At 43.8% G+C, this 17569-nt stretch overlaps 1 protein-coding gene and 1 long non-coding RNA gene across 2 annotated transcripts in view; one reads left to right on the forward strand and one right to left on the reverse strand.

Moving 5' to 3' along the window:
• The window catches only part of LOC127650634 (NLR family CARD domain-containing protein 3-like), a 222841-nt gene that overhangs the window by 130688 nt on the left and 74584 nt on the right, over positions 1-17569 (forward strand). The gene's annotated exons all lie outside the window — the stretch shown is intronic.
• On the reverse strand, positions 1941-10482 carry LOC127650647 (uncharacterized). The gene is made up of 3 exons (XR_007971473.1): positions 10371-10482; positions 10063-10126; positions 1941-2316 (listed from the first exon to the last, which is right to left on the reverse strand). It is a non-coding gene; the product is annotated as an uncharacterized LOC127650647 (long non-coding RNA).

The following is a 17569-nucleotide window of genomic DNA, read 5'->3' on the forward strand; positions in this document are numbered from 1 at the left end:
CAATAAGAATATATTGTGGTTCATAGCTGTGACAATGAAACAATAAATGGCTCAGTGACTGTCACACCCCTTCATATCAAACTGTAGAGCATTCACTCTGTTATTTCCATTTGTTATATAAAACTGCTCTTTAGCATTGTTTCTTTATTTGTTTTAGATTTGCAGCTTGTAGATTCACTGATCAATGCTGTGAAAGTTTGTCTTCAGTTCTACGATCATCAAAATCCCTGAGAGAGCTGGACCTGAGTAATAATGACCTGCAGGATTCAGGAGTGAAACTGCTCTCTGATGCACTGAAGAGTCCTCACTGTACACTGGAAATACTGAGGTTTGTCTTTGCAGATTCATTAGTACATTGGAATATACAATATGAATATATTGTGGTACATAGCTGTGGTTACAGTGTACCATCGGTTGACCGATATGGGGGTTTTTAATGGCCGATATCGATATCCAGAGAGCAGGGTGGCCAACAGACCGATACAAGGCCGATATATTACACGATGGTATGTAACAACAAAACAAACCGTGACTAGTCGTGTACATGTCTCATATGCTTCACGTGCAGGCAGGTGATTTTCGTCGCCAAATGGGGAAATTTATCAGCCAACGCCGATAATTAAATATGTCAGAATATCATCGGATTTATCGGCCTTGGCGATGTAACGATCGCCAACTACTGTGTGCTTGTGGATGGGCTCCCTCTGCTGAGTCTGTTTCCTCTCAAGTGAATCAAGTTATTCGGATTGTGACATCACAGTTCAAAATGATCACAACATTAATTTATGTCCAGCTCTTTAGAAAACTCAGTATCACTTTAGAATAATCATCTGAGTAAATTAAGTGTGTGTAAATGTTTTTAACCAGATGCATTTTTTTTTTTTTTTTTTAACGTAATGAGATCTGATTATGTTTGTGTGTTGTAACTTTGATGTAAAATGTAAACTAAGCTGCTTATCTTGGCCAGGACACTCCCGAAAAAGAGATTTTAATCTCAGTGAGTCTTCTTTCCTGGTAAAATAAAGGTTATTAATAAGGTTCCTTCGTTAATGAATAACTACACAGGAACAAATAAGTAACACAATATTAACAATCTAGTAACTACTATTAACTAACAAGAAGCTCTGATTAATGAATTAGTAAGTAATAGCACACAGATGAAAGTGGTAGTTCACTATTAACTAATGAATAACTACTATTTCTTGAAAGCTTCCCAGAGAACTACTGAAAAAGTTTCATAATTAATTCGAAACTAATCAATAACTAATGCAGGACAAATGACTAGCACCACATTAACATTTGAACTGCTACTGTAAACGAATACACAGCGTTGTTTACATTATAAATATGTAATAGCATAGCATAGCAGACTTATGGTTTGGGAAAGCTGTCAATAATTAGCTTATGCTGTATCCTATAACTTTTTATCAACTGAATAATTTTAAACAAATGGGTTTTTAAATGCAGTTGCCGGGACCTTACTTGTCCTGTGGCCAATATTCTGGCATTCCTCTGGACTGGCATTGAATCACTAGAGTCATGGTGACTACTGGAACATATTGAGTCATCAGCAATCCAAATACCGTATACAGAGGATAGAAGATTCTACACTGTAGGATTAGCTTTTCATTAGTAACTACTGTAATAATCATGGTAACTAACTAGTGATGACTCATGTGTTACTGCATACTTCTATGGGAATTACCATCTAAAACTTCACCAAAAACCTCAAAAGCTTAAAATGACTTCAGTGTTTGCTTGGACATGATATTTATTCATCATGACTGGAAAAACTGCTGATTTTAACAAGACACATGGAACAAGCAACAGCTAAAGTGGCAGTGTGTATAGCCACTGGGCCATATTTATCATGACTGACTTTAAACAGTAGTCATGCAACATGAAACAGTTAAAGTGACTGTGTGTAGCCACTGGGCTAGAACATGCATGGAATGGTATTTATCATACAAAGAAACACACATACACATGCATAAACAGATTATTTTAGTCTCCCACAAAAGTCTATAAGCAAGCCAACTTTCTTTTTGTTTTCAATGGTGCTTTGCACTGGCTCCTGTCTGCATAATTCTCTTCACCGCTCTGCAAAATCAGACAGTTTCTGTCCTCTTTGGAAGGTGTCTCGCAAATTTTTGTAGGCCTCTTTGTTACAACCTTCGAGCTCCGCAATTGCAGCAGTATCAGCAATGGTCTTTCTATCCATGCCACATTTGAAGTATGCCTGGGTTTTTGTTGTCCTACCTTTCAAATAGTCCAAGACCTTGTTGTTCCTCTTGATGGCTTGCTCTGGAAGAAAGACTGACAAAGAACAGAGAATAAACCATTAGTGTGTTATGCTAATGGAATGTATATTTTATAAATGAATGGAAGTCGGAAGTCTGCTACAGGGAATTACAGCCTAAAGATCTTTGCTGTGTTTGGTGGTTGTAGGTTGAAGGCTCTAGGAAGAGTTTCTCTTGGAAAATTAGAGTCTCAGAAGAAGAAGAACCATAATAATAATAATAATTTTAAAGTGCCCCTATTATGCTATTTTACAGATTGCTAAATTGGTTTTGGAGGTTAGGTTTACATGCATCCAAGTTCAAAAAACACTAATTGTCATTGCAGTATTATCTCTCTTCTCATAAATGATTCTGTCTCTCTAAACCCCTCTTTTCTGAGAGCCTACTCTGCTCTAATGGGTCAGATGGCCCAGTCTGCTGTGATCGACAGCGCATATCAGAAATTACATTCCATTACATTACACAGTAACGATGGCATCAGTTTAACGGTTTCAATTCAAGTCCTTTGTATTAATTTGTCAAAATTGCAATCAACACTAACTTCAGAATTTTTCCAAACAAGTCTTACTGTAAATATGTGCCAAAAAATTACATTCTGTCATTATTTACTCACCCTCATGTTGTTCCAAACCTGTAATACTTTGTGTTCATCTTCAGACCACAAATTAAGATATTTTTAATGAAGTCTGACAGCTTTCTGATCCCTCCATTGACAGCTACACAACTACCACTTTCAAGGCCCAGAAAGGTAGTAAAGACTAGGGCTGCCTTATAATATTCAACTAATCGTTAGTCGACTAAAAGAGGATTAGTCGACTTAAAATGTTATTAGTTGGTTAGTTACCGAAAAAAAAATTACTTGTGGTGAAGTCACGCAGTCCGTGAGGGACAGATTGTTCATGGCGGGTGCTTGTGGTATTTACAATATGTCAGGCAGGAAATCCAAATCAGTGGTTTAACCTCAATTTATGAAGCCACGCGAGTGTTTAGTGTGTGTTGTAATTTACAACATAGTTTACCACTTTATTTACAAAATATGAATCTTGAACACGTTAATGTCTCCGTTTCCTTCATTTGTTGGACAAATCTGTGGAATTTAGCTGCTTCTTAAATTATCCCTCAAACAGGAATGAAACCATAGACTCTGTCAGACCAATTGCAACAGTCTCTCCATCCACATCATTGTCTATAATATAAAAGAGATAATGAAATGTACAATTGAATTACCCATCAATTAGAACCATGCACTAAACCAGTGTTTTTGAGGCTGAAACACTGCACCACTGCCTGTAAGGTAAAGTACACACACAAAAATAGTAACCTGTGGGGAACACTTTACAGAGCTAACAAATAAATTCTGCAATAAAATAAAGATTAAAATAATAAAACATGAAACATACATGAACACAGAAGTAAATGTTGCAATCCCAACGGCAGGACATTTTTGGACTCAAAATGTAAAAACTGAGATAACGTTTGGTTACGTATGTAACCTCCGTTCCCCAAGGGAGGGAACGACACGTTGTGTCGGAGAAGCGACACTAGGGGTCTCTCTTGAGCGCTGATATTCACCTCTGACCTATTGAAAAGGGCCAAGGGTAGGGGCACGGCCTGGGTGTGATAAGCCAGTGTGATGGCGTCGACAACCCAGTGGGCGAGCCTCTGTTTGGAGACGGCATTCCCTTTCTGCCGTCCCCCAAAGCAGACAAAGAGCTGCTCAGAGCGTCTGGTGCTCTATGTGCGGTCCAGGTAAATGCGCAGGGCGCGCACTGGACATAGCAACGAAAGGGCTGGGTCTGCCTCCTCCCGGGGCAGCGCTTGCAGGTTCACTACCTGATCTCGGAAGGGTGTGGTAGGAACCTTGGGCACATAGCCCGGTCGCGGTCTTAGGATCACAGACGTATCTGCCGGACCGAACTCCAGGCAAGTGTCGCTGACAGAGAACGCTTGCAGGTCCCCAACCCTCTTGATAGAGGCGAAGCGATCAGCAGGGCCGTCTTAAGAGAGAGGGCCCTGAGTCCAATTGATTCAAGCTGCTCGAAGGGAGGTCTCTGGAGTCCTGCCAAGACTACCGAGAGATCCCAGGAGGGAACTAGGCCTGGCCGGGAGGGATTCAACCTCCGGGCGCCTCTCAGGAACCTCAGGATCAAGTCGTGCTTACCCAAAGACTTGCCGTCTACAGGATCATGGTGGGCGGCAATGGCGGCAACATACACCTTGAGGGTGGACGGGGACAGCCTCCTGTCCAGTTTCTCCTGTAGGAACAGGAGCACTGACTTGATCGCGCATCTCTGCGGGTCTTCAGTTCGGGAAGAACACCAATCTGCGAACAAGCGCCACTTTAAGGCGTAAAGGTGCCTGGTAGAGGGGGCTCTGGCTTGGTTGATTGTATTCACAATGGTCACGGTAAGCCGGCTAGCTCTTCCGCATCCCGTCCAGGGACCAGACGTGGAGGTTCCAGAGGTCTGGGCGTGGGTGCCAGAGCGTGCCCTGTCCCTAAGAGAGGAGGTCCTTTCTCAGGGGAATTCGCCAGGGAGGAGCTGTCGCGAGAAGCCTGAGTTCCGAGAACCAAGTCAGAGTGGGCCAGTAGGGCCCTTGCTGACCTTGCACAGCACCGGTGCAAGAAGGCTCACTGGGGGAAATGCGTACTTGCGCAGCCCCGAGGGCCAGCTGTGTGCCAGCGCGTCTGTCCCGAGGGGAGCCTCTGTTAGGGCGTACCAGAGCGGGCAGTGGGAGGTTTCCTGGGAGGCAAACAGGTCTACCTGGGCCTTGCAAAACCGTTCCCAAATCAGCTGGACCGACTGGGGGTGAAGCCTCCACTCCCCGCCGGGCAGGCATTGTCGTGATAGCGTGTCCGCTACGACGTTGAGCTTGCCGGGGATGTGAGTGGCACGCAGCGACTTGAGTCGGCGGGCGAGTTGTGACATGTGGCGGGAGTGTACGCCGCCTTGGCGATTTATTACCACCGTGGTGCTGTCTGATCTCACGAGGACATGTTTGTCCCGAACTAACGGGAGGAACTTCCCGAGAGCAAGAAAGGACGGTCAGCAACTCCAGGCAATTGATGTGCCAACGCAGCGGGGCCCCTTTCCAACGGCCCGCTGCTGCGTGCCCGCTGCACACGGCACCCCACCCGGACCGGGAGGCGTCGGTTGTGACCAGAACGCGTCGGGACACCTGCTGCAGGGGCACTCCTGCCCGTAAAAAGCAGAGGTCTGTCCAGGGTCGGAGTGTTTTGAGGCAGGCGGGGGTGAGCCTTACCCGATGCGTGCCGTGGTGCCATGCTTGTCTCGGGACTCGAGTCTGGAGCCAGTGCTGGAGTGGTCTCATATGCATCAACCCCAGCGGCGCGACCGCCGCGGAGGATGCCATATGCCCCAGGAGCCTCTGGAAAAGTTTTAGAGGGACCACCGTGCCTGGCTTGAAGGAAGCAAGGCAGTCCAGCACCGACTGAGCACGCTCGCTCGCTCGTGAGACGTGCTGTCATTGAGACTGAGTCTAACTCCAACCCAAGAAAAGAGATGCTCTGAACCGGAGTGAGCTTGCTCTTTTCCCAGTTGACCTGAAGCCCCAAGCGGCTGAGGTGCCGGAGCACCTGGTCTCTGTGTGTGCATAGTAACTCTCGAGAGTGTGCTAGGATGAGCCAGTCGTTGAGGTAGTTGAGAATGCGGATGCCGGCTTCGTGAAGACGCGAGGGGACAGAGACAGGCCGAAGGGGAGGACTTTGTGCTGAAACGCCTGGCCGTCGAACGCGAACCGTAAGAAGGGTCAGTGTCGTGGCAGAATTGAGACGTGGAAGTACGCATCCTTCAGGTCTACCGCTGCGAACCAATCTAGATGCTGAACGCCAGCCAGAATATTTCTCTGCGTGAGCATTTTGGACGGGAGTTTTAACAAGGCCCGATTGAAAACTCGGAGGTCCAGGATTGGTCGTAAGCCGCCGCCTTTCTTGGGTACAATGAAGTAAGGGCTGTAGAAACCCTTCCTCATTTCGGTTGGAGGAACAGGCTCTACCGCGCCCTTGGCTAAGAGGGTCGCGATTTCCGTGCCGTGTACTGCGGAAAAGCGGCCGCCCCTGAAGGGGGGCGGGAGTCGGGCAAACTGAATTGCGTAACCGAGTCGAATGGTCCGGTGCAGCCAGCGTGATGCGTTGGGAAGCGAAAGCCACGCTTCACAGCTCTGCGCTAGGGGCACCAAAGGGACGAGTATTTTGGACGTACCCGGCGGGGCCTCCTCCCGGCCCTCCACCGGGGGACGGAGCGGTCTTACGACCTCCGGAGCTAACGTCTTCGGCTCTGGGTCGGCTGTCTCAGGAACACTTGGGAGCCTTCCGGGTCCTAGGGGGGTTCGTGAGACAAGGGGCGTGGCGCCGCCTGCGGGGTGCTCGACGCTGGGGCTGAGAGTTGGGCCCGGGTTGAGGCGGAGCAGGAGCTGGTTTCTTCGCAGGGGGACGCCCTCGGTGGGCAGACGGGGCAGGGCCTGTAGCGGCAGGTCTGCGGCGGGGCATGATGCTTGAGAGATGGCCTCCGTCTGCTTCTTCACCGCGGAGAACTGTTGGGCGAAGTCCTCGACGGTGTCGCCGAAAAGGCCAATCTGAGAGACAGGTGCGTCCAGGAGGCGGTTCTTGTCGACCTCACGCATCTCGACCAGATTGAGCCAACGATGGCGTTCCTGGACCACTAGGGTGGCCATCGCCTGTCCGAGTGCCTGCGCTGTGGCCTTCGTCGCTCTCAGGGCGAGGCCGGTCGCTGCGCGCAGTTCCTGCAGCACATCAGGATCAGGTCCACCCCCGTGCATGTTTCTGAGTGCTTTGGCCTGGTGGACTTGCAGGAGGGCCATCGCATGCAGGGCAGAGGCAGCGCGTCCAGCCGCACTGTAGGCCTTCGCGATGAGCGAGGATGTTGTCCTACAGGGCTTGGATGGGAGTACGGGGCGGCCACGCCAGGAGGTAGGGCTACCGGGGCATAGATGGTACGCAACTGCCCTATCGACCTGGGGAATCGGCCCGTATCCGTGGCGCTCTCCGCTGTCGAGGGTGGTGAGAGTGGAGCGGGTGGCACCTAGACGGGCGTAGAGCGGGGCTCTCCACGTAGACGTCAGCTCGTCATGCACCTCCGGGAAAAACGGGACCGGGGGGATGCAAGGCCGCGAACGGCGCCCCGCCCCCAGGAACCAGTCATCCAACCGTGAAGGCTGTGGGGAGGATGGAGGGTTCCAATCCAACCCCACGCTCACGGCGGCCCGGAAAGCATGTCAGACATCTGAGCTGCCGGCCTCAGCCTGGGCCTGCTGGCCCGGCGGCAGTCCAGGGAGTCCTCAGCATCAGACATCACACTCTCCGATGCAGCGGCGAGCTCATCTGCTTCGGGCTCGGGAGGATAGACAGCCGGGCCGTGAGGCAAGCCGCTATCACCGCGGCGTGGGACGGGGACCAGCGAGCGTGTCGGGAACGGGAGGTTCGCGGGGGCTACCCGGCGAAACTGCACCCGCTGCCGCCTCAAATCGCCCTCAGCGCCAACCGCATCGTCCTCAATCCCGTGGGAAGAAGGAGCAATGCGGGGTGCAGCTGGGGTGGCTTGCTTTCTGTTGAAAGCAAGCCGCGACCTAGCGTGGTCATGGTCATGTTCTCGCAGTGAGAACATGAACCATCCACAAACGCCGTCTCGGTGTGATCGCGGCCCAAACACACGAGACAGCGCCTGTGGCCGTCTGAAGCGGAGAGCACTCTATCGCGATCCAGGAACAACACAGGGGCGGAAGGGCATCTTGAAAAGACGCGTTCTGAAAAGAACGTTCAACGCCGCTGTGTTTTGCTCTTTTAGAGAAATTACTCTTTTAATAGGAATTTACTCTTTTAATACACAGTGTGTGTGTGTGTCTGCTGTCGGCTGTCGGGGAGCAACAATGCACGCTGTGCAATGTAAAGGAGAAAGCCGCTGTTGTGCGCCGTCAAGATCCAACAGCATGCAGATCGTCAGAGGAAACAGGAACGTTTTAAAGTGGTGTGTAACTCGCAGCAAACTGCAGACAGACCATCGGCTCCGAAGAAATTTTCTGACTAAACTTCCGTATTTTGCCCCGCTTAAGTACCCGTATGCGGGGGCGGGTATGCAAATACTGACTGCCAACTCCCATTGGCCCTTTTCAATAGGTCAGAGGTGAATATCGGCGCTCAAGAGAGACCCCTAGTGTCGCTTCTCCGACACAACGTGGAGAGAGCGACAGAAGGGGAACAATTAAATACAATGGCTAGCCCTGCAAATATATAGTGTTTTCCACAGATTTTTTATTTTTTTTTTAAATACGGTATGAAAGTTTATAGTCTATGGATAAAGGCCGTTGTCACAAAACACAGCAATATCATAAACTAATGCACAGTGAGGAACAAACGACTGAATAAAAATGTGTTTGAAGAAACGATGTTTCATTGTGGCTGGATTTCTGCAGGTGTCAAATGAAAAGTGATGCAATGAGAGTATTGCATTTATACATTCAGGGGCGGAGTGGGGCACTAAAATGCACCGGGAAAATTCTTACCGCACCGGCCCACCACCGGCCCAACGCAACACCAACCCCCCCATATATCAATAACACAAACAAAATGTATGTCAATTTAAAATACTAAATCTATTTTTTTTATCTGGATGAAGACCCAGATTATGCTATGTTTCTTGAATTCCTCCATCTGTTCTAACGCCAGCCAAGTCTAAGCATTTGGGAAGGATTTAATGGAAATATGAAACCTGATCACTAGACGGCACTAGAAAAATGCACATTATTGACAAAAGTGTAGGTTTAAAGCTTTTATGGGTTTTCTATTAATAAACAGATGCTGAAATGTAACATCATATAGACATTGTCAATACAGTCCTAAACAGGCCATTCAACTGCTATACATATCAATCTATACATTCATAATTTCCAGCCTTAAATATGAACATATTTTTTTGTATAAATCAAAGTAATAGCATTGTATACACATCGAAAGGAACTAAGGATAGTGCTAATGCAATACAACAAGCCAATCAACCACTGGAAAACCAGGCACTTTCAATACATTTGTAAGGAACTATAGATATTTAAGTGCAGTATATAGAAATGGAAGTGTAGACAATACCAACATAATAACACAGGTAATTAAATAAATGGAAAATCAGGCACTTTGAATAAGGTTTGTAGAGAACTATTACAGTATATACATAGTTCCAAAGAGTTCCACAAACCATTTATCAGGGATTTTGAGTAGCCTGGGTTTATAGTGAACTATAGACCTCTGATTATATACAGAGATAATTGTCCTTCTCTTAGGGGCACAGAGAGTAGTGTCTTTACCTCAGAGGCAGGGACGTACTGGGACTGAAATTCAGCACGAGACTTTAAGATGGAGAGGCCTTTTACGCGAGTGCCCTTGGTGCACGAGCAGAAGGATTTTTTGCAGTTATTTTAATTCTAATAGTGTTTTTATGGTATAAAGAGTATCAGATTACACTGAAGACCTTCAAGAAATCTTAGGATGACACCTGCCTCTTCAGGTTGTATAAGCAAGTCACCACTGCACTGAACACAACCAGGTCAGCAAAACCTAATCTCGAACACATAAGTCACAGTATAGTTTGTATACTGCTAACTACCAGCATGTCATGTGTACAGTCAGTCGGAGTGATAAAATGGTTACAAATACTAACAAATACCCACTCAGATACTCAAAAACCACAATGCAGTCCCATAAACTAGAGATTTGTGTGTGTGTGTGTGTCCTCACCTTCAACTCTCCCTGGCTCAGTTTCCCCTGTGCTGGACCCTGCCTCTGCTTACTGATTGTACAGCTGAGAAGAACATGAGAAGAACATCAGTAATAAATATGACTAAGAATAATACATTTTCTAATTCAATCTGTGCTCCAGTCAGGTTATTATCTAGTATGTGGAACTATTGGCATTTTATCCTATATGTAAATATGTAATATTGTGCTGTATTTTTCTATTTTGTGTGTGTGCTAATAAAGCTTTGATTGATTGAATGATATGCCTAATCTGATTGCCTACCCAGCCTTGCACACTGCCCCTCTACCTGTCTGTTTCCTGGTTTCTGCTTTTCCGCCTCCTCCTCTCTCCTCCTCTCTTCTCCTGCTCCTCCTCTTCTCTCTTCCTACATTGGAATTCTACCAAGCCATGTAATAAATGCCTATATTTAAATGCAAATATAAACAATTTCAGTGTATAATAAATCACTGATATATCCCTAATCGTGCACCTGTCCTGTCCATGCTGCTGGGTCCTTCCTCATCTGCACCTCCGGCTGCCACAGCACTCTTTCCACTACGGAAAAGGTCTGTTAATTTGGCGCATTTAGCTGCCTCTTGTGCCAAAATCTTTTTCTTTTTAATTCTTATTTTTTCGGCCCCACACATTTCTTTCTCTTCTTTTTGCCATTTTTACCGTTCGTATCTGTTGCATTCACACAAACCCGCCAAACATGACCAAAAGTAAACTCCTTTGATCGGCACCTAGTTTGAGCCAATCGGATGTCAGGAAAAACGAGGATCAGTCCAAGTTGGGAGGGCCGCCAGTATCCCCCTCAGATTGAAAATATTGGTCTGGCCCGGTCTGAATCACACACACACACAGCGTTCCGCTGCAGCTGAGAGGCCGGTTAGGCCGGTCGCGTATCATTAAAAAAAAAAAAAACTCTTTGACCACCGGCCGGTCTTCGGCCTGAAATGGACCGGCCGTTCGGGATTGTTCCCGGTATTCCCGATTGCCACTCCGCCCCTGTATACATTGTTCCTCTATAGACCTTATTCACATCTTTGAGGCTGTGAGAGAGAGATGTTCAGACTCTTCAATGGGTTATACAGTCATTTAAAGTGTTTTAGCTACTTTTTTTAAAGTTTGTATGATTGTTTCCCTTTTCTGCACATTATGGATAAAAGATAGTTATAAACAAATTCTTTCAAAGACAGAAAACTAAGCTTTCACTAAATTTACACTTGCATTCATATTCTAATTTCTTGAAGATGTGACACGATGTGAACACAGAGATATGTGATGCTCACTGGTTTTTATGGTGCATTCTGGGATTTTTGGGGAGTGACTGTTTTAGTGCACTGGAACAATTTTGTGATTGGGACAATCCTAAAAATGGATCGACTCCCTGACCAGTGTGCTGACTAATGATCTAAAGCTGATTGAGATGCACCATATGAGTTCAGTCTCAGTGCACTTCACAGGTACCAGCGGCCTGATATATATATATATATATATATATATATATATATAGTAATGTTACGTACACACAAAATTTGCCTTTTAATTATTATCATTATTTTTTTATATAACCTTGCCGTAAATATGTGCACACCGTCTGGACACTCTTGACTGTGCACTCGCATTCTTATACTGGTGTGTGTGAATTGGTGACACCAACTGGCCAAGTAATGAACTCATCAGACTGATTATTGCAGATGATACGCTGCTCTACATATCGTTCCAACCTGATGATCCAACTGTCTCAACTCATATCTGTCACATCCTCGGACGTATCTCTTTATGTTGTCTCCCTGTGTGTGTTTTTTTTTTTTTTTTCATCTGCCTTTCATGACAGCTTAAAATGCCACCAGGTGTCTCTGAGAGGTGTTCCTTTCTCCTGCCCCAGATTGTGTACATTCTTAATACTTTGCTCACAACACTAAACCGAGTACACTTTATGACCATTGCATAGACTCTCATTTTTTGTTTTGTATTGTTACATTTTCCATTTACTTGCTTTGTTTATCATTTTATGGAAGCCATAGGGAGGTGGGTAATATTTATTTTCTATTTAACTTTTTTCTCCTGTTTCTACCTAACAAGGGAGTCCAGGTTGAAATGTGTTGCTTATTTGTGTTAATTGCCAAGGCAGGAGAATTATAAAATCTCTCCTTGTTGCACCTTTCCATCCCTAGGCTGGGGAGGGTGTAACATATCTCTGCCTGCCTTTTGGAGATCCCTGCCTGATTGAAGGAACACCACCTTCATCTCAACCTGGCCAAGACCAAACTTATTGATGGAACTTGTGATCCTAGCAAACCCATCTGTTACTGTTCATCTGTGCTCCACTACTGTGAGACCTATCAGGACAGCTGAAACCTGAGAGTAGTAATTGATGAACAGCTACATTTTAGTACTCGCATCTCATCAACTGCCTGGTCTTGCAGGTTTGTGCTTTACTACATCAGAAAAATCAGACCTTTCCTGTCTGACTATACTGCGCAGTCCCTGGTCCAAGCTCTGGTTATTTCAAGATTGGACTTCTGCAGTGTTCTTTTTGATAGCCTTCCAGCTAGTTCTATCAAGCCACTGCAGATGGTCCTGAATGCGGTGGCACGTCTGTTTTTCAACCCACCAAAGAGGGCTCACATCATACCCCTCTTGGTCTTACTCCACTGGCTATGCATCAAATTCAAAGCTTTGAATTTGGCCCTCAGGACAACCAGTGGAACAGCACCCTCTTACACCTGGTGGTCCTATCACAAGGAGGCACTTCACATTCATTCGCTTTCTCTGTCCCCCGGTGGTGGAATGAGCTTTAAACCACCTGCCGTTCTGCTGAAACCATTTCAACATTCAAGAAAAAGCTGAAAAAATATCTATTCTGTGAGCACTTAACCTGTCCTAAATAATGGCACTTACTATTTAAGAAATCTTTAAAAAAATCCTTATCTGTCTCTTTCTTCTGTGCTAGTTTCTGTACTATTATAGCAACACTTAGAACTTGGCAGTGTGATTCTGCAGGTACAGTTTACTTTTATATGACAAAGTGTTTATGTTCCTCATTTGTAAGTCACTTTGGATAAAAGGGTCTGCTTAATGACTAAATGTAAATGTAGTTTATCTGACTTTTTATGTGTGTGTTTGTGGATTTTCTTACTGTTGATGTGTGTGTTTTTAGATTATCTGACTGTTGAATGAACATTAATTTATATAGCACTTTTCTGACACTATAATCAAAGCGCTTTTCACAGTGAACAGGGGACTCTCCTCAACCACCACTAGTGTGCAGCATCCACATGGATGATGCGACGGCAGATATAGTGCACCAGTATGCTCACCCCACACCAGCTATTGGTGGAGAGGAGAGAGTTATAGAGCCAATTAGTGGCTGGGGATTATTAGGAGGCCATGATTGAGAAGGGCCAATAGGGGGAATTTAGCCAGGACACTAGGGTTATACCCCTACTCTTTACAAGAAGTGTTCTAGGATGTTTTTAATAACCACAGAGAGTCAGGACCTGATTTTAACATCTCATCCAAAGGACAGTGTCTTTTTCCAGTATAATGTCCCCTTCACTATACTGGGGCATTAAGACCCACAAAGACCACAGGGTGAGCACCCACTGCTGGCCTCCCTAATATCTCTTCCAGTCGCAAACTTAGTCTTCCCTAGGAGGTCTCTCATCCAGGTACTGACCAGGCTCAACCTTGCTGAGCTTCAGTGGCAACCAGTCTTGAGCTACAGGTTAATATGGCTGCTGGTAAATGCTGATGTTTGTTTGTAGGTTATCTGACTGTTGATGTGCATTTGTAGATTATTTGACTGGTTATATGCATGTTTTTAGATTATCTGACTGTTATGTATGTTTGTTTGTAGATTATCTGGCTGTATGGTGACCGAGGAAGGCTGTTGTTCTGTGACATCAGCTCTGAGATCAAATCTCTCACGCCTGAAAGAGCTGGATCTGAGCTACAATCACCCAGGAGAATCAGGAGTCAGGCAGCTCTCTGAAAGACTCAACGATCCAAACTGCACACTGGACAAACTTAAGTATGTTGAGCCATAAAACCCTGTTTATACCCATATTAACCCCTTAATCCCAGGCCCTAATTGGTCTTGAATCTATTGAATGGTCAGTAAATTCACTGAAACAGCACCTGTATTTATTCCTTTTAAAAAATGGAAATCCTTAACAAATACACACAGAAGACATATATTTTTAATGTTTCATTAGAATGAGGACTTTTTGTAATCATTATATTTTATATAGAATATTATTTTTTACTCATTTTAGGAAAACAATTAAAAAGAACAATCTTTAAGCATCTGTCACTTAACCCTTTCACACTTACTGGTATATATTTGTGATGGTTTATGACTGGCACCCTTAGAGTAGCATCACACATTTGTGTTTCTGCAACAGTCAGTAATGTCAGATTCAAATCGGTTTTCAAACCAACACTAAACTGCTCTGCCCAAGTGCCTGTAATTCATATTCACACAAACTGAAGCTCATACAGTCTTTTCAAGCACATGGTATGATTATTTTATGACATAGACATCCAAATGGTCACAAAATTATTACTATAAAAGTTTACAGCTCGTAGGCAAACAGTCAACACAAAATTGGGATCAATGTTCCTCGCAGCAATGTCTGTTTACATTAGGTGATCATTCTGTTGTCAATCATAAGTAACTCAAACATCAACTCAATAGTCTTTTCAAGCACACAGTACGCTCATTGAAATAGACAGCCAAATTGTCGCAAAACATCACGATAACGGACAACAGCTCACCTATATGCAGTCAACACAACAGGGAAATGCAATCATTCCAGTCCCGCCATCTTTGTTTACATTAGGTGACAATGTGTTTGTCACACACACACACACACACACACACACACACACACAGACACACAGACACACACACATATATGTTGGTACTCCTTTCATAATGAGGACTCTCCATAGACATAAATGATTTTATACTGTACAAACTATATCTGATAGCACACTTACATCAACCATACGTCTATTTGATGGGTGTTTACATCTTAACAACATCTATTTTACATTGTTTGTTCATCTGCAATATGTCTATAATATGACAAATATTGTCTTTAATGTCAGTAAGACATTCAGCAGATGTCTTTGAGACATTTATTATCTAGAATGTTGTAAATCTGTTATTTAAGATGTTTAGTAGATGTTGCTTTCCAGATGAAAAGATCTAAAACAGACATCAGAGATGTACGTATATTAAACCTGTTAACACGCACAGTCACAAACATTGTTACTCCTATCATTATGTGGACTCTCCATAGACACAATGATTTTTATAATATATATTCTTTCCCCTAAACCTAACCCTCACAGAAACATTTGGGATATTTACATTTAAAAAAAATATATATATATTATGTACGTTTGAATTACAAGGACACTAGAGATGTCCTCATAAACCACATTTATAGCATAATACCTTCGTAACTACTAGTGTATAACCTAATAAAACCACCAAACACACACACACACACACACACACACACACACACACACACACACACACACACACACACACACACACACACACACACACACACAGTGTACAGACAGACCGTATTGATGATTTCTGACTATTTTTTATAACTATGTATAAAAGAGGAAGTGAAACAAATACAGTACAGTAGACAAAACCCATTTGTTTATGCTTAGTATATACAGCATTTTTAAATAGATTTTTATCTATAAATGTTTTAATATGACAAATCAAGAGTTCAGTATATTACTTGTCTACACTGTGAAGTGTCACGTGACCTCATTCCAACAGATTTTGCATTCTTTTGATATTTTGCGTGTGGACATAACTCAATCTGGGGGGCATTCAAGGGAATTCAGAACCTACTCGTGAAAAGGGAAAAACAAAATGATTCATGGTTTTGATTTAGGGCAGTCCTCTAAATACAGAAAAGGTGACACAGTGCAAATTGTATTAAAGGTGCAGTATGTAAGATTCAGAAACCCTTGTTATTAATGACACCTGTGGCTGTGAAGTGAACTGCAGCAGCTACACTCTTAAAAATGATGGGTTAAAAATAACCCAACTTGGGTTGTTTTATAACCCAACCGCTGGATCAATATTGCACCAGACCAGCAGTAGTTATTTTGACCCAGCAAGATGGGTCGGTCATATTTAACCCAACAGATGAGTTAAATATTCTACCCAAATGCTGGGTCAAACTAATTACAATTATGGGTTGATTTAACTACATATTATTTATATAGTGTACCCAAATCCTGGGTCAAACTAATTACAATTAAGGATTGATTTAACTACATATTAGTTATAAAGTGTACCCAAATGCTGGGTCAGATTAATTACAATTCTAGGTTGATTCAACTACATATTATGCTGTGTAAAATTAACCCATATGCCAGATTAAGTCTAACACATTGCAGTACAATTTAGAAAATAAATTGCAATTGACTACCCATTTAAAACTCTTAAACTACAAACCTAGAACAGAATACATGCGAGATTTAGGCATATATTATGCAATAAACAATACAAAAACAACAATGGAATCTTTGAAAATTTATTACATTAATATCGACAATATACTGGAACTGGTGCAGTTCCTAACAATATACTGGAACTGGTGCAGTTCCTAACAATATACTGGAACTGGTGCAGTTCACTCAGGTTGGAACACATCCAGAGCAAAACAACAATTTTGATTAAACTGGATGAGCACTCGACAGGCCAACACTCAGCAGCTCTATATTGAACAAATTAAAATTCCTAAAAGCTGCTATTAAGCTACTTGCAAGCAAATATTCTAGTTTTAAAAAACGTAACTATTTTTGACTCCCCTCCTGGAATTTCATAGATCACATTTTGCACGAATTTCCACACATGCTCACATTGTTTTGGGTATTCGACGTCAAAGACAAAAAATGCCTTAAAACAGACATCAATGGCCTGAAGCAGTGTTTCTTACCCAGCGTCAGGACGTGGGGGTATGGCTTGGACGCCTTGGCCTCATGGAGGTACTCGATCATGTTTATTCCAGGCTAAAAAAGAAAATACAAGAGAGTTAGATATACAAGAGTGCGAGTAAGGACCAAATGTCTACCGACTACTATAGTAACAAAAATGTAACTGTAATAGTCTACATTTCATTGCATAACGAAATATTCCAAACCTTTATTGATCAAGTGTTAGAGCATATAGCTCACATTACAGAAAATAAAGGATTCAGACCTCAAATGACTTAAAAAGCCATAAATTGATTGATGATCTATCATTAAAATAAACACTCTCAGAAAATGCGTGCGGCTCAACTTTTGTGTCAACTTTCTGATAAATATGTTAATTTCTGAAATCAATACTTAGTCGGTGCCTGTTTTAGAACAAATTACTGCATCAGTGCGGTGCGGTACAGAGGTAATCAGTGGCACTGCTGAGGTGTTCTAGAAGCCCAGGATGCTTTGATACTGACCAACTTAGTTCAG

The sequence above is a fragment of the Xyrauchen texanus genome, chromosome 10, assembly GCF_025860055.1.
Source record: "Xyrauchen texanus isolate HMW12.3.18 chromosome 10, RBS_HiC_50CHRs, whole genome shotgun sequence".
NCBI lineage: Eukaryota > Metazoa > Chordata > Actinopteri > Cypriniformes > Catostomidae > Xyrauchen > Xyrauchen texanus.